We start from the raw sequence: 15,083 nt of genomic DNA, 5'->3' as shown, positions 1-15,083 counted from the left end.
CCTGTCAGCCACCTGCTGCTCCAGTGCCTCCCTAATGGGTCATCCCGTCCTGGGCTTGCAGGCCTCCTTGTATGGAATTCTGGGGGATGATGAGCTGTGCCATGTGATCTTAGCCCTAAGTGTGCTCCACTCGGCTATTAATGCTTGAAATGTGATCTCTGACTGAGTTCCTGAATTGCAATATACAGTCTGTGCAGGTGCTGGCTGCTCTGTCTGCTGGTTCTTCCTCATGGGCCTTGGTTCCTTTCTTTCTTAGATATCTCTCGTGCTTCTCAGGGTCCTTGAAAGGGTCCTTGTGGGGTTGGAGGCCAAGGATGGAGAGTCTGTCTAACAAGGATTTGTATTATTTGCTTCTGCCTGACCACCTGAGCTCAGAGCACAACCCAGAGAGTCCTGGGCCAGCGGTGATAAAAATCAGGCCTCCCTGTCAGCTAGGGCCACAGCCTGTATGTCTGGGTCTATGCTTTTTCTTTTCCTTTCCTTTTCTTCTCCTACACCTTTTAATGCTAATGAAGTCTTCCTTCTGGATTAGTAGGGAAAAGCCCTTGGGGGCCCTTCCTGGTTTGGGGAAGAATCACCTCTCAGACTCCTCATACCTTGACCTTGACCTCTCTCTACTCAACCATTCCCCTTCAAGGTCAAAGCCCAGCTTCTCCACATTGGCAAATGCTGCAGGACAGAATAGCTCCAACATCCTTTTAACAGGCTCTTCTTTCCCCCAGAATGTGACTTGGGCTCCCCACTGACCCAATTTTTTGATGCTTTTAACATTTTTTTTTTTTTTTTTGGCAGTACTGGGTGTTGAACTCAGGGCCTTTCTCTTGCTAGGCAGGTGCTCTACACCCCCAACCCCTTTTGTGTTGGTTGTTTTTGAGGCAGGGTCTTGCTTTATGCCCGGGCTGCCTGGGCTGCAATTCTCTTTTTGCTTCCCCACATAGCTGGGATGACAGGCATGCACCACTGCACCCAGCCATTGGTTGAGATGGGGGTCTTTCGAACCCAGAGCTGGCTTTAAATCATGACCCTACCAACTCCCAAGTAAATAGGATTACAGGTTTGAGCCACCTTGCTATACTTGACCTACAGATAAAGTCCAGAGGGAGAGTTGGTCCAAACAGCCTAGCTTGCCGTTACTGGACATGCAGCTGGAACTCTCCTTTCAGCCATAGCTGATATTTACTCTCCACACACCATCTTGCTTTTAGTCTAGCTACTGACAGCTGGAGACGGGAGCTGCCCTTGTGCTTTGTGGTCCACACCTCCCCTAGCACGGGAAGGCGGTCACTAAGCAGGGAGCCACTGACCCAAGGAAAGCAGGTCACTGTTCCTCTCCCTGGAGGGGAAGATGCCCGGAGATTCCCCCAGCTGGCTGCCCAGCGAGGTGATTAATGTAGTATCTGCTGCCCTCAAGGCAGCACGCATCGCCACACAACCCCGCAGGCAGCTGTGCCCTCTGCAGGGGAGCACAGGCCTGGACCGGGTGCCCGGAGGCCCTGCTGTGTTCCTCAGTTTTTCCACTGTTCTCCCTGCCCCTCCCTGGCTCTGTGAGCTTGGACAGCTGCAGCTTCCCTGCATCCATTCCCAACTGTAAGATGAGAGGTTGAGCCGACTGATCTCAAAGATCCCTGCCAGCTCAGGATTCTGCATGCTGTTCAGAGGTGTCACTGTGACATGTCCCAGAAGAGCTTCCAGTGTGCACGAGGGAACCGGCAGACACATGACCATCCCCGGCTGAGCCTCGTGGTGGCTTACAATCGGCTTCTCGTGTTCTGTGCCTAGGAAATGCTTTCAGCACCAGGCCCCAGGCCTGGGCTCAGCCTCTGCACTCATGGCCCTGGGAGACTCAGCTCCCATCTCAGTGGAACCTCCCAGGCCAAGGCAGGTCGACTGAAAGTCACCCACCTCAGCCTTCCACAGACCTCTCTGCATTCCATCCCCATCCTGCCCTCCCACCATCAAGGCCACTCACTGTTCTGCTTCCTCTCCGGGTCCTGCCCCTGTCCCACGCTGTGACATCTTGTGGGAAGCCAGCAGCAGTAACCAATCTGCTTGCTGGGAAGAAAGTCATCACTGGGGCTTGTTCTGGCAAATTCACAAAATGGCAGACCTGTGTGCCTCAGTTCAAGTTCTTGTGTTAGGATGGGGGGCTCTCAGCTTAAGGAAATGAAGGCCAGACTTGGGCCTTCTTGCCTAGTTACCTCTGGCCCCTTTGAGAGGGAGCCCAAGAAGGCGGGAGGGAGGGATCTGTCCACTGGACCTGAGGCCCAGTTGGAACTCTCTGGACAGGGGGTTCCTTGAGGGCAGGGCCCCATGAAGCCCTCTCTGGGTCCCCAGGACAGGCACAGGTCCTGAGAGGAAGGCTCAGGAAGCTGGGGGACGCTCCCCCACCCCAACCTATTTTATTACTCATCTGAGCTCTAATCACCCTGCTCTTTAGGGGTGACCTTGGCCCATGACCTCACCCCTCTGCGCCTCAGGGATTTTTTTCCCTTTTTTGGAGGTACTGGGGATTGATCTGAGGACTTCATGCTTGCTGGGCAAGTGTTCCACCACTTGAGACACACACCCTCATTTTTGGCTTTTAGTTAATTTTTCTGCTGGGGCTGGTCTCGGACATTGATCCTCGTACTTTTAGACATGATCCACCATGCCTGGCCACCTGCCTCAGTCTTTCCTGGGGAGACCACTGTGACCCACACCAACAAGCTCAAGTCCTGACTAACCCCCATTCTGCCTGTCTTGCCCCTTCATGTCGCACCTGCCTCATTCCATCAGCCTCCAGGCTCTGTCTACCTGCACAGCCCAGTTCCTGGTCACTCCTGCAGACCTGGGCATTGTCCCATGACCCAATACCCAGGGTTGGCCACAGTTACATCCTCACTGTCTGCAGCCACCCCACTTCTATTGCACCATTTTGTGCTTGATTTTCCTTTTATAGGTTGTCTTCACTCCCCCCCTTTAAAAATTTACTTTAGGTACCACCTTCTCCAGGAAGGCATCCCTGATCTCTCCTTCCTGGGTCATGTTCCTCTTCTGTGGAGGAACATTCCATTCCAGTACCTCCTGCTGATGTCACAGTTATATTTGTCTGTGTACTAGTCATCTCTGCTAGTAGACTGAAGCTTCTTGGGAATTGGGAGCTTATCTAAGATTCTTAACAACCATAAAAAAATGAATGCTGGGATAAAAATAATCATTTCACCATTATAGTAATAATTGAAGGAGGCAAAAGTCACCGGTGGATGCTAAAATTCATGGGTGAAAATTTGAGTAACAGGATATTTATAAAATCTCCAAGTATCTCTTCATGACAAAAGGAAAAGAAACAGTAATGGAAAAAGGAAACATAGTAACCTCTCAGGGGAGCAGGGGGAAGAGTCTGCTCTTTTCAGGAGATCAAGCCGGGTCAGGCTCTAAGTTACTCCATGTCATATAGAGCAGTGGTGTTCAGGCTGTGCCTTGCCCTGAGCGACTCCATTTTATAAAACAGCAGTGTGCTCCACTTTGAGTGCAAATGCTGAGGCAGAATGACTCTGCATCTTACTTGGGCAAGCAAGCAACCATCATACATTCAGTCCAAACCACAAGGCACTTATGCAAATAAACTATTAGCACCAGGAACTCATAGAGTGAAATCAAGAGCACATGGACTCATGGGCGGATCAAACACGTATTGGAAAGACCAGGTCCCTGAGTTCACTGAACACACCAGAGCAGGTCAAGGAATGATGTACCCCTTTCACCTGGGTCATATAGAAGGAGGGGTGCCTGGCACTGGGGTGCAGTTGTGCATACTGACTCTTCATCAGACATCTGGGGGGGGTGTCATGGGATCAACAGGTGACAAACTAGCAGCTCTGTCCCCAGGGCTTCAGCTCAATCTGATCCCCCTGCTTGGCACTGCCCACTTAAATTGATGTTTGCCTGAACCCAGTAAGCCTGGACCCAGCTCTGTGCCTGTGAAATGGGAGATTTAATCAGGCTGTTGTTCCACAAAGCCGAAGAACGAACTTCACAGACAAGAAGAAAAGTGTAAAGTGGAGTTTATTGAGATAGAAAAGTGTAAAGTGGGAGAGTAGAGCACCCAGAGTTGGGGGGCTTCTCAAGACAGGGTGCTCAAGAAGTGACAGGATCTGAGGTTTTTAACCCATTCTCTCCAGGGCATGGCTGGACATCTATGCTAATTAGGTGTGCACAAAGCAGCATTTTGGTTGGCTGTTCCTGTAACATTCTGATTGGTTGTCCTGATCCTCACACCACCCATCCTGCCTTTCCTTCTTTCCACCCTTTAAGGTCACAGGGAGGTCATAATGAAGGTTTCCAGGGGCCTTTCCTTCTGTTTCACCTGGATCCAATTCTGTGACTGAACCCAGTTCTGTTCCTCAACCCAATTCTGCACGTTGACAACCCTGCACCAGAACAGCTTGTGATCGTGCTCCTTATGGTACCTATTATCTAAACCTGCAGTAACTCCACATCTCTAAGTAGCAGCTCTTGCCTTTAGTAAGGCCCCTACAGCCTCTGTAACCTTTCTTAGGCACTCTGTAAGATAGATAGATACACACACACACACACACACACACCACACACGAGAGTGTGAGTGTAATGTGTGATCTGAGAGTTAATATTAGTAATTAAGATTGCAATAAAAGAACCTGCAATTGCCGATGGTCATGACTACCAAGTGAAACCAGTAGTACTTGGCAAATCAAAGCCAGCAACATTGACATGGTTTGTGAACTTATTGTTTTTCATTAAACCTTGACATTGTAGAAAGACACCATTGTGTCCATCTATGTTTCTAACAGAGTGACTCACTACCGGCCATGTCCTCATGTGCTTCCATAGGACCCATGCAGAGGGACATAAACTCCTGTGGTCCTCTTGCCAGGCAGCGGTGGCTTGAGTTTCATCATGATGGATGCTCTATACAATCCCTGGCTTGCACTCCTCAAACATGCCAATGGCATGAAATAATCACACATACACACACTGAGGAGCTGTTCCACACTAAAGTGGGCTTGGAGCTCAGTGGCAGGGTGCTTACCTAGCATGCACAAAGCCCTGGATTTTATCCCAGCACCACAAAGAGAAAAGAAAAGAAAAAAAGCATCCTATTATTTGAGATTTTTTTTTCTTGGTATTTTACATTGTACATGTTCAGATTTAACAATGCCCAGCCATTTTGTGCAGGAAATCTTGTCTACTGATTGCTTTTATTTATGTCATAATAGACTTCATAGTGAAATAGGTCACATAGACACTAATTTTGTTTGTATTGTAATACATATAATATGCATTATGTCTAAATAAAAATTTTTACATAGTAATTTTTATTTTGGCAAAAATATATATAACACAGAATTTACCATTTTAAGTGTAAAGTTTAGTGCCATTAAATGCACTCACCTGGCACCTGTGCAACCACTGCCACCCTCTACCTCCAGAATTGTCCTCATCTTTCTAAACAGAAGCTCTGTGCTCCTTAAATACCAGCTCCCCACTCCAAACTTTGACTGTCTATAAAAGACATTTTTAGGGCATTCAGTGAAATCACAAGGAGGTCTGTAGCTTAGGTAATAAAATGACATCATTGTTTACATACTGATTTTGAGCATTACACTGTGGTTATGCAAGACAGTGACTCTCAAACATTTTGTTCTCATGATGCTTTACACTCTTAAAAAATACTGAGGCCTGGCAGAGTGGCTCAACTGGTAGAGTGCCTGCCAGCAAGCTTGAGGCCCTGAGTTCAAACTCCACAATATAAAAAACAAAACAAAACAAAAACCCTGACTCTAAGAACCTAAAATGTGTTTATGTGAGTCACCCTTGTCAAAATTTGTACTATAGAAATTAAAACAGAAAAAAAACTTTAAATATTTATTAACTAGTATAGAAATAACAATAAGTGATTTCTGTGTCAACACACATTTTAGTGAGAATGATAATATTTTCAAAGTAAAACATTGAAAAACCTTTTTTGCAAGTCTCTATGGTGTCTGCTTTAATAGAAACTGGCTGGATTCTCACGTTTCTGCTTTCAGTCAGCCACAGAAGGTTTTTTATTATTGAAATGAAAAAAAAAATCTAGCCTCACATGCATCGTAGGTGGCAATTTCAGGTCATGGGTGGATGTTTCTTTTCTCTTTTAATAGAACAGCATGTTTTGGAGTAGAATTCATATACCATATGGTACACTTTTTTTTTTTTAAATTGAATCCAGGGCCTTGCATGTGCTAGGCAAGCATTTTACCACTAAGCTACATCCCCAGTCCATGGTTCACCCCTTTCTCTCTCTCTCTCTTTTTTTTTTCCAGTAGTACTGGAGTTTGAACTCAGGGCCTCACACTTGCTATGCTGGTGCTCTACCACTTGAGCCACTCCATCAGCCCTTCACCACTTTAATAATAAATAATAACAAATAATGGTGATTAGCATGTTCACAGTTTTCACCACTGTCTATTTCCCCCTGGGAGTCTCGGGGACACATTTGAAGGCAGTGTGCTCAGGCCAGGGTTAAATCATAAAAACCCTGCCCCCATAGGAAGACATCATGGAAAGAGAGGCAGTCCCCACACCGGGAAGGTGACAGGGAGGCTGGCCCAGCAAAAGGGGAGACTGAACCCAGGAATATGCTAGGGGAACTCTTGGCCCTCACTCAGAAGCAAGGGTGCTCTATGGCCTTCTCTCATGCAGTCTTCAAAAGTGTCCCCAGAGAAGTCCTTGCCATCTGCAGGCTAGCAGCCAATGTGGACCTTAAGCTGTCTGCTCAGATGGACCACGTTGTGTCCTTACACTTCTTCCTCCCTGGACTTGCCAGTCTGGCGGTCTGCTGGGGAGGGAAATGGAGGCCTGAATTTGAAGTGAATGTCTTTCCCTGAGGGCACCCATTCTGGGCCTTCACAGAAAAGTGGCAGTCTCCACAGGTGGTCTTTTGCTTTGTCTTCCCAGAAAGTCAGGGGTCTTCAACCCTATAGACAGGAGGAAGCTGAGTCTTTCTCCTGCCCCACCTGGGACCACCAGGGAAGAGCTGAGCAGTGTCGCTTCCAATGGGACAAAGAACCCCCCCACCTAACACCATAGCAAACTGTCCATGAAGATGAGGGCATGAAGCCTCCTGAGAGGCAGGGGCAAGTGGGGCAAGGGGAGGGAGGAGCTAGGGCCAAGGGTTGTATAACCTGCTGTAACAGGATACCACATGCCCCATGACTTACAAGGACCCAGTTTTATTCTCTTACAGTTCTGGAGGTCAGAGTGCAAAATGGATTTCTTAGAGCTGAAGTCAAAGTGTCAGTGGGACTGGTTCCTTCTGGAAGCTCCAGTGGAGAATCTATTTTCTTCATTTCTAGAAGACACTCGTGTTCATTGGCTGGTGACTCCTCCCTCCATCTTTAAACCAGAGGCAGTATCTTCAGGTCTCTCTCTGACTCTAACCTCCTTCATCCTCTCATCTGGGCCCTTGTGATTTACTGGATCCACTGAGATAATTCAGGGTCTTCTCAGGACTCAATCACACCTGTGAAATCCATCTGCCATGTAAGGTGACCTATTTGCAGATTCTGGGGATAAGGAGGTGAAAATCTTGGGGGCCATTATTCTACCAGCCATAGCGGTCAGGAATGTGGTCACTGGGACAGACGACTCTGCCATTTGCTGCTTGTGGGGTCTTACAAAAGCCATTTCACTGCTCTGCCATAGGTAAAGAGGGAATAATGACAGCCCTTCTTCATCTTTTGATAGTATCTGTGAGGTCCTCAGGGCCTGGCACTTAGTAAGTGCTGGATGAGAGGTTTGTGTTTGTGCAGTCATCAAGATTGGCACTGTGGGAAAATGGCCAGAAGTGGGGAATGAAGATAGAGGGGAAGGAGCAGGGGAGGAGAGGAAGAAGAGAGAAGAAAGGAAGAGAAGAGGAGGAGGAGGAGAGGGGAGGAGAGGAGTGTCTATAGAGAGAGGAAACCCCCTGCAATGGGCGAGAAGGTTCCAGAGACCTCCAAGGGGATGGGCCTTACTGACTGTGGCCTAGGCTGGGGTCCTTTGCCCTTGCATCCCAGAGACAGGTCAAGACAAGCCACCCAATTCCCTCCCCCAACACTTGGCCTGGGGCTGTTCTGCCTGGCTCCTGAATGGTAGATGTGCAGACCTGGAGGGGAGGCCAGCCTGTGCCCAGGTCTGCAGGAGGCCATCTTCTCCTAAGGACCTTGGAGACTCTTGGGGGCAGCAGCACAGCATCCATCCCCAGGGAAGTTCTGGTCCACCAGCCATTGTGCAGGGAGTGTCAGGGGCCCAGGAAGACTGAGTCAGTTGCTGGGGGATGGAGTGGGTGGGCAGGGAGGGGGAGGGTTACTGCTGCCCTTTGGATGCCCATGCGGTGGGTGGTGGCCATGCTCCCATTGCCTCCCTTCCCAGTGGCCCATTTAGCTGGGAAGGGACTGACTGCTTAGACCAGTGGGAAGGATAGCCATCCATGTGTCCACCACCCCTTCCTGAGTCCAGTGTTGATTGCACCCACAGGCAGATAATATGCCAGCTACTCTCTAGAGAGTGAGGGACAGAAGGGCAGGGGGTAGCCCAACCTGGCCATAGCCACCCACCCAACCCAGGACTTCTTGGATTCCACTGGTTTACAGTAAAAGGACTGGGACACCACAGGTACTGAATGTGCACTCATTGAGTGAGCCACCCATTGGCCAAGTGGTGGGGAGGAAATAGGACCAGAAGCCCCCCCCCCACCCCACAACTCAGACCTCCTCAAAGCCCCCACTTTTTCAACACAAAATGGAGGGATTTATTTCAAAACAAGACCAGCCATGTGGTCTTGAGCTCTTCCTATGCACCCTCAAGATGGCAGTCCTGAGGGCTCATCTATGTCCCTCTCTTGGACACCATTGGCTGCCCACACTGCAGCCGAGCAAGCAGGTCCTCAGCTGAGTGCCGGGAGCTCCCCAAGGCCACAGCTCTGTCCTTGTCAGCAGGGGGGATGTGGAGACTGGGAGAGCACCAGCTCGACCCAGCTGAGTCCCTGATGGAGAGGGGAGCCCCAAAGGATGCTCCTGACTCTCAGCTCGGAGCTCTCCCAGTTACCTGGGCTGTGAATGCATGTGCTTATGTCTGCTTGTCAGTATGGATGTGCACATAGTGTATTTGTGTGGCACCATGTGAGTGTGCGTACACTCCTGTGTGCACAGTGCTCATGCATGTGCATGCATGAGTACACACATGTGTGCATGTCTTTGAGGGTATCTATGGTATGCTTCTGTCTGCATGTGCATACGCCTGTGTGTGAGTGTATTTGTCTGCTTGTGAGTGCTTATGTCTGTGTATGTGTGCACACAAGTAAGTTCGGGTTTACTCTCGGGTGGTTAAGACCATAGGAGGCAGAGGCTTAGACAGAGCTAACAAGAGTGGTTGTTCTGATCTTGTCCCACCTATACTGACGCACAGTCTGCTCAGACCCAGGAAAGCTCTGGAACCTTGAACTCCACAAAGCCCAGGTCAACAGGGCTGATAGCCTCCCAGACAGTGCTGCCAGGACCTTTGACCTTCTCAGCTGCCTGTTTCCCAACTTCTGTTCCAGGGCAAATTGCCTGTGTCTTTTGGTGTTAAGGTTATTCCAAAAGCCAGCTGCACGTCCTTGTGAAGGCTCTGTCTTCTAGTTATTTACCTGCAGGCCAACTCTCTGCAGGACCCTTTCCCTGCTGATCATCTGCACTGGGCACTGAATCACCTGGCGTCCTTCCCCAGGTGAGGGCCGGGTGGCTTTTTTTAAGGGTAGTTCGAATGCCCATCCATTTCTCTATCATTTGCTTGTGGGAAAAGGGACACAAAGAATTTATTTTTTCCTTCCTTGATTTAAACCCTGTCACCTGGTCCATGGGGCTGCCTGGGAATTTGGAAGTGGCTTTGGGGAAGAGGTGGGGAGTGGGTGGCCCTGCAGTACCTCCAGGGCAGCCCGGCCAAGACTCCCTCCTGAGCTGCCAGATGGGGGTGCCTCAGAGGAACCTCAACCTTCCCTAAAGCCAAGGGCCCTTTGTACACTATCTCAGCCAACAGTGGAGCTGGAAATCAGGGAGTGACCTCAACACCCCTTGTGTCCCCACACCCGTCAACCTCTCTTAACATTCCCAGTCACCTCCTCACTGGAGAGCCACCACTACCCCACACAGCCCCCACACCATTATCTCAACTGCCCTATCCTCCATCCCCCTGCTGCTTAAAATGCTCCCAGCCTTCAAGCTGAAGGGTAAAGCCTCACATCCTTGTGGCCTTGTCCCCGTGGGGAGTCACTGCATTTTGTGTGCAGGTCTCTGCAGTGGCTGCCTGTAGAGGCTCTGTCTTTGGCTTCCCTGGTCCTGCCCCACACCCACCCCTGCTGAGGTCCATTCTCATTTTCAGGAACCCAACACAGTTCCAGCTGCCTCCAGATATTCTGGGTGTGTTGTTGATCACACTCAGCAGAATAATGACCCTGGAGAGTCATGGAATCCAGACACAAAGGGTCACTGATTCTTGGAGGACACAAGTTCCAGCTAAGAGTCCCCACCCCTTACCTCTGGAGAGAAGGGGAGGAGCACTGACTTCAGGCGGGGTTGGGTCAGGGGGCTGCACCTGGCCAGGTGTGTTTTGGGTGAGAAGGCAGAGGGTCCCTGCCCCTGGCCCAGGTCCCTCCCAGATCTTAGGCCAGTTGCTGCCAGGTGGCAGTGGTTGCGATGGGGAAGGTGTTGTGGGCCCAGGGACAACAGGAGCAGAGGCCAGGGGGCCTGCAGGGTTTTGGCTGCAGGAAGGGAACATTCCCTCTCTGGGTCATGCCATAGTTGACCATGGCAGCCACAGACACTGTAGGCAGTCACGAGGGGAAGCTGGGCAGGGCATGGCCAGGCAAGTTTGGGTTTTCTGAGGCTGAGATGAGGACTGCAGGGGAAGGGCACGAAGAGGCTGGGGAGCTGAGTCATCAGGGTAATGGGCACATGGTGCTGTGCTCCAGGCAGGGAGGAGAGTTAGCAAAGACCAGAGGGAGGCAAAGGGTAGGGCCTGGCTCAGGTCAGATGGGAACAGTGATCAGAGCCCTGTGCTTAGGCTTTGTAAGAACACACTGGTCCAATCTCCATGTGGCCCTATGGGATGGTCCATTCCTATGGGATGAACCTCTATTCTGTAGGTGAGGAAACTGAGGCACATAAGCCACTGAGCTAGGTCGGTACTCGGCTCTGGGCATTCCTGTCTCCCTGTGTATGTTAAGGCAGGGTGGGGGGGAGTGGGATGAGGTGGGATCAGCCTAGGGTGCCAGGGACCAGCCTCTTCTTGTTCCCTGCACTGGGAATTGGTGAAAAAGACAAGGCAGAACCTGGGGAGGGTTGAACAAGGCATGAGAGAGAGGGAGTGGCCTGAACTGGGCCAGGGACTCTGACTTGCACACCAGAGTGGGCTCTGGGACCTTTGTCCTGGAAGGAGGACATGGACAGGAGGTCTGGGGTAAAGAGGCCAGCAGAGCTCCAGGCCCATATGGGAGGCAGGAGGTCAGGAGCCAAACTGGTTCCGGTCTCCAGGAGCTCTTCTGGCCTTGATGGCCCCCAGGAGCCCTCCTTGGACTAGTAGGCTGACCCTTGGGGCCAATGTGACCTAGACTGTGGTGACCATAATGTCTGCAGGGTGGGAGGCCCTAGAGGGTGGGCTGGAGTCACCCCTCCCTGGGAGCCAGTTGCTGAGACACCTTGGCTAGCCCCTGAGCTACCCTAGCAAGAGCAGAGCAAGAGGCCCCCACAGCTCACTGGTGGTCTGTACCTCCATCCTTGCCCACCCTGGAAAGCTAAAGCTGTTCTCAGGTTCCTGCTAGAAACCCATAGTCCTGGGTCACCTCCCAGCGGCTCCAGACCCCCAAACCAGTGGCTGACAGCCCAAGGATGGCTGTCCTAGGGATGAGAGGAAACCCAAAGCCAGGTTAGACCCCATCCTGAAGGCTGCAGAGGAAAGGACTCAGCATGGGAGCTGAGAGACCTGGCTCTCAGCCCTGGCTACCTTCACCAGGGTGTGACCTTAGCCTGGTCTTTGGACTCAGGGCCACGTCACATAGACACTGAGTGAGAAGGCCCTTCTGCCTAGTGGCTCCAGGGACAAATATGCTAGTAACAATCTGTCCACATCGCCCCATACTCCTGACCCTGAGCTGCCTGACCCTGAGGATCCCTAGGCCCCCAAGAATAAGTGCAGGCCAGCACCAGCACTGGGGCCACTGCCTCCCTGACCAGACCAGGCCTGAGCCGGGTACCACAGGCTTGCTGTGCTAACTGGGGTTTTGCAAGACCAAGTTATCCTGTCCACCCTTCTCTCTCTGGTGCTCCAATAACTCGGTGTGCCAAGGGGTCCTCCTAGCTACGGACAGACAGATGTTTGTTGTGGCATTGCCTAGCACAGATCGAGTGCAACAGGCCTGAGTCCCCTCGGTGGGTGAGGGATGCTGGGTCCCTGCGTACAGCTTTGCAAGTGATCTACTGGCTGAGACACCAGAATGAGGCTATGCCATCTCATGTCCAGTGACTACCTGGGGGCCAGAATCTGCGGCTGGATCTGTGGAGGACCAGACAATGGGTGTGGGTGTCAACCAGTGAGCTGTGAGCCAGCAGCTTTCGAAGCTGCTCTAGATGTGGGTCCCTGTCCTGGCCACACAGCCACCCACCCCACTGTACACTTTAGCTTCTTCCATAGGCCTGTCCCCAGGGCCCATACTCCTGCTGGACCACAGGCCTCTGGCACCCTTGCCTTCCTTGCGCTTTGCCCTGAGTGCAGATCCTCATTGCTGTCTTGTGCCTACTGCTGTCTGCAGCACACCCTGCAGCCTTGGGGTCAGGGGACTCAGATGTCTACCAACACACCCAACTTCTGTGTCTGTGAGGGTCCTAATCTGTTAATCCCATCCCTCGCGCACATGCCTGAGACTCCCCTCAGCTTCAGCTGCCTCCCCCACACACTAGCCGCCTTGACTCCCTTTCCCCTTTCCACAGTTCACACTGCACACTGCTCTCTCTCTGCACCCCAAACCCACCAGAGGACCTCTGTCCTGTCTATCCCCACCCCCCCACTTTAATCATGCCGTTCCTGGTGTCTGAAATGCCCTTCTTGCCCTGGCTGCCTGGTGTCTGCACTTACCAGGAAGGTGTCCCTGGACCCAGCAGAAGGGACCCCAGTCCTGGATCCTTACCCATACCCTTACCTGGACACTTACTCTGGACCCTTGCCAGAAGAACCCTTGCCCTGGGCCCTTACCCCAGACCCTAGCAGGAGGGACCCTTGCCTGGACCCCATGGTGAAGTGACAGGCCTGGATCCTACCTGTTCCCCTAGAAGTTGCGTGCAGCTCGTTGCTCTTGCATTTGGGTGCCTGGGACAGGGTAGGAAAAGTGGACATCCTTAGAGCCAAGTTTGCTCCAGTATGGTCACCTGTACAAGGGAGTGAGTGGTAGGACTGGACCTGGGAGACTGGAGAGTCCAAAAGCACCAGTTCTGGGAAGAGGCACTGAGCGGGGAAGTAGCACTGAAACCAGCTCATACCTGCTTACTCTCACTGGCAATGGTACTGGGGTGGGGAGCCCTATCCATCCCCAGCATTCGCCTGGCCTCCCTTCCAGGTACCTTTCCCTACAGTCCTGACCTTCTCTCTGCACTGCAGGCCCAGCCTCCTACCTCATCCCAACTCCCACGCCCTCCCACGCAGCCCCATACATGCAGCAGGAATGAACTGTCCAGGAGGACTTGGGTTAGCAGCCTGATCACCAACTCCAAGAGGCCCTCTTGCTGCTAGGCTGGGGCAGGCACACCTCCATGTGCCTTCACCCCACCTTTGAATTTGTCCTGGTGGCTCCAGGCCTGGCTGTATGCACCTTATTCCCACCAGAAAAACAAACCTACCTCGCTGCACGAGTAGGGGAATGGGGAGGCACGTTTGAGGTGTGCAGGGGAGTGCAAGCAGGACCCTAATGTGGCCTGCACTCCCAATTCTCTTGATGATGAGGGTGCAATCTCGGGGACAAGGCCCCTCAGGCCTCAGTTTCCTCCGTGAAATGGGGTGCTGTCCCTCAGCACAGGGGCAATGGGTATGCTGGTGACAGTGTGGCTGGGTCCACTAGATGCTTCCAAGGCCAACTCAGTCACTTGCCAGCCTGCGACCTTGGGTTGACCTCATCAGCCCATTTCCTGGCTGTGAGGCTACAGAAGTAGCTGGAGCCTGAGATTTATTGGAAGGATTCCTGGAGGCACCCTCAGAGCCAGGCCTGCAGGATGAGCTCAGGGTCCTGAACAGGGAGGTCCCAACCCATTTAGTAGGGTGCTGACTCAAGAAGGGGCTCCAGAGGACGAAGGGGACTCAGAAGCAGTAGCAGCTCCTGGCCCATCCCCCAGTCACCCTTGGGAAGGTCAGGCCTTGGAGCTGTCTGTCCCCCTGAGGCCTGAGACCTCAGCAGGGCCAGATCCTGCTGCATTCCCAGGCCCTCGGTCACAGTCTAAGTCCCAGTTGTTCCTTGGAGCTGGCCACACTGAACATGGCACTCGGCCAAGCTGTGTTTCTGCATTTAGCACAGGAATCACAGAAGGCACCCCCTCCCTGCAACAGTGAGGTGCCCAGGGTGCACCTCGGCACCACGAGGTACTTGGCAGTGGGCCACCAGCTCCTGTCTTGGCCAAAACTCTTGGGGCTGGCAGAAGCTTGGTGTGGACGAGGGGAAAACCAGGATGAAGCCACCTGCATGGTCAGTACCTGCCTGCACCGGCACTTCACTCCCTGTGCCCACCAAGCACCACCCAGCCCCCTACCATGCCAAGTTCTGGCCTTGGCCCTGTCCAAAGGGTCTCCCATCTGGTCCAGCTGATCCCAGGCCAGGCCAACCCCTGATGGGGGCACACAGTGCTGAGAATGCAAGAAGGGAGCAATTGACATGGTCTGCCGGCCAGGGGACCCAGGGTCACTTGCAGAGGAGGGGCACTTGGGCAGTGTGTTGAGCTCTGTTGAGCTCCAACATCATGGTCCAGCAATGGCCAGTGCCCAGACAGGGTGGAAGGTTCCCTGACACATAGCTTAGCTGGGGTGGGCCACTG

The sequence above is a fragment of the Castor canadensis genome, chromosome 8, assembly GCF_047511655.1.
Source record: "Castor canadensis chromosome 8, mCasCan1.hap1v2, whole genome shotgun sequence".
NCBI classification, from domain to species: domain Eukaryota; kingdom Metazoa; phylum Chordata; class Mammalia; order Rodentia; family Castoridae; genus Castor; species Castor canadensis.
The sequence above is the reverse complement of the archived record's forward strand: the minus strand, read 5'-3'. Positions refer to the sequence as shown.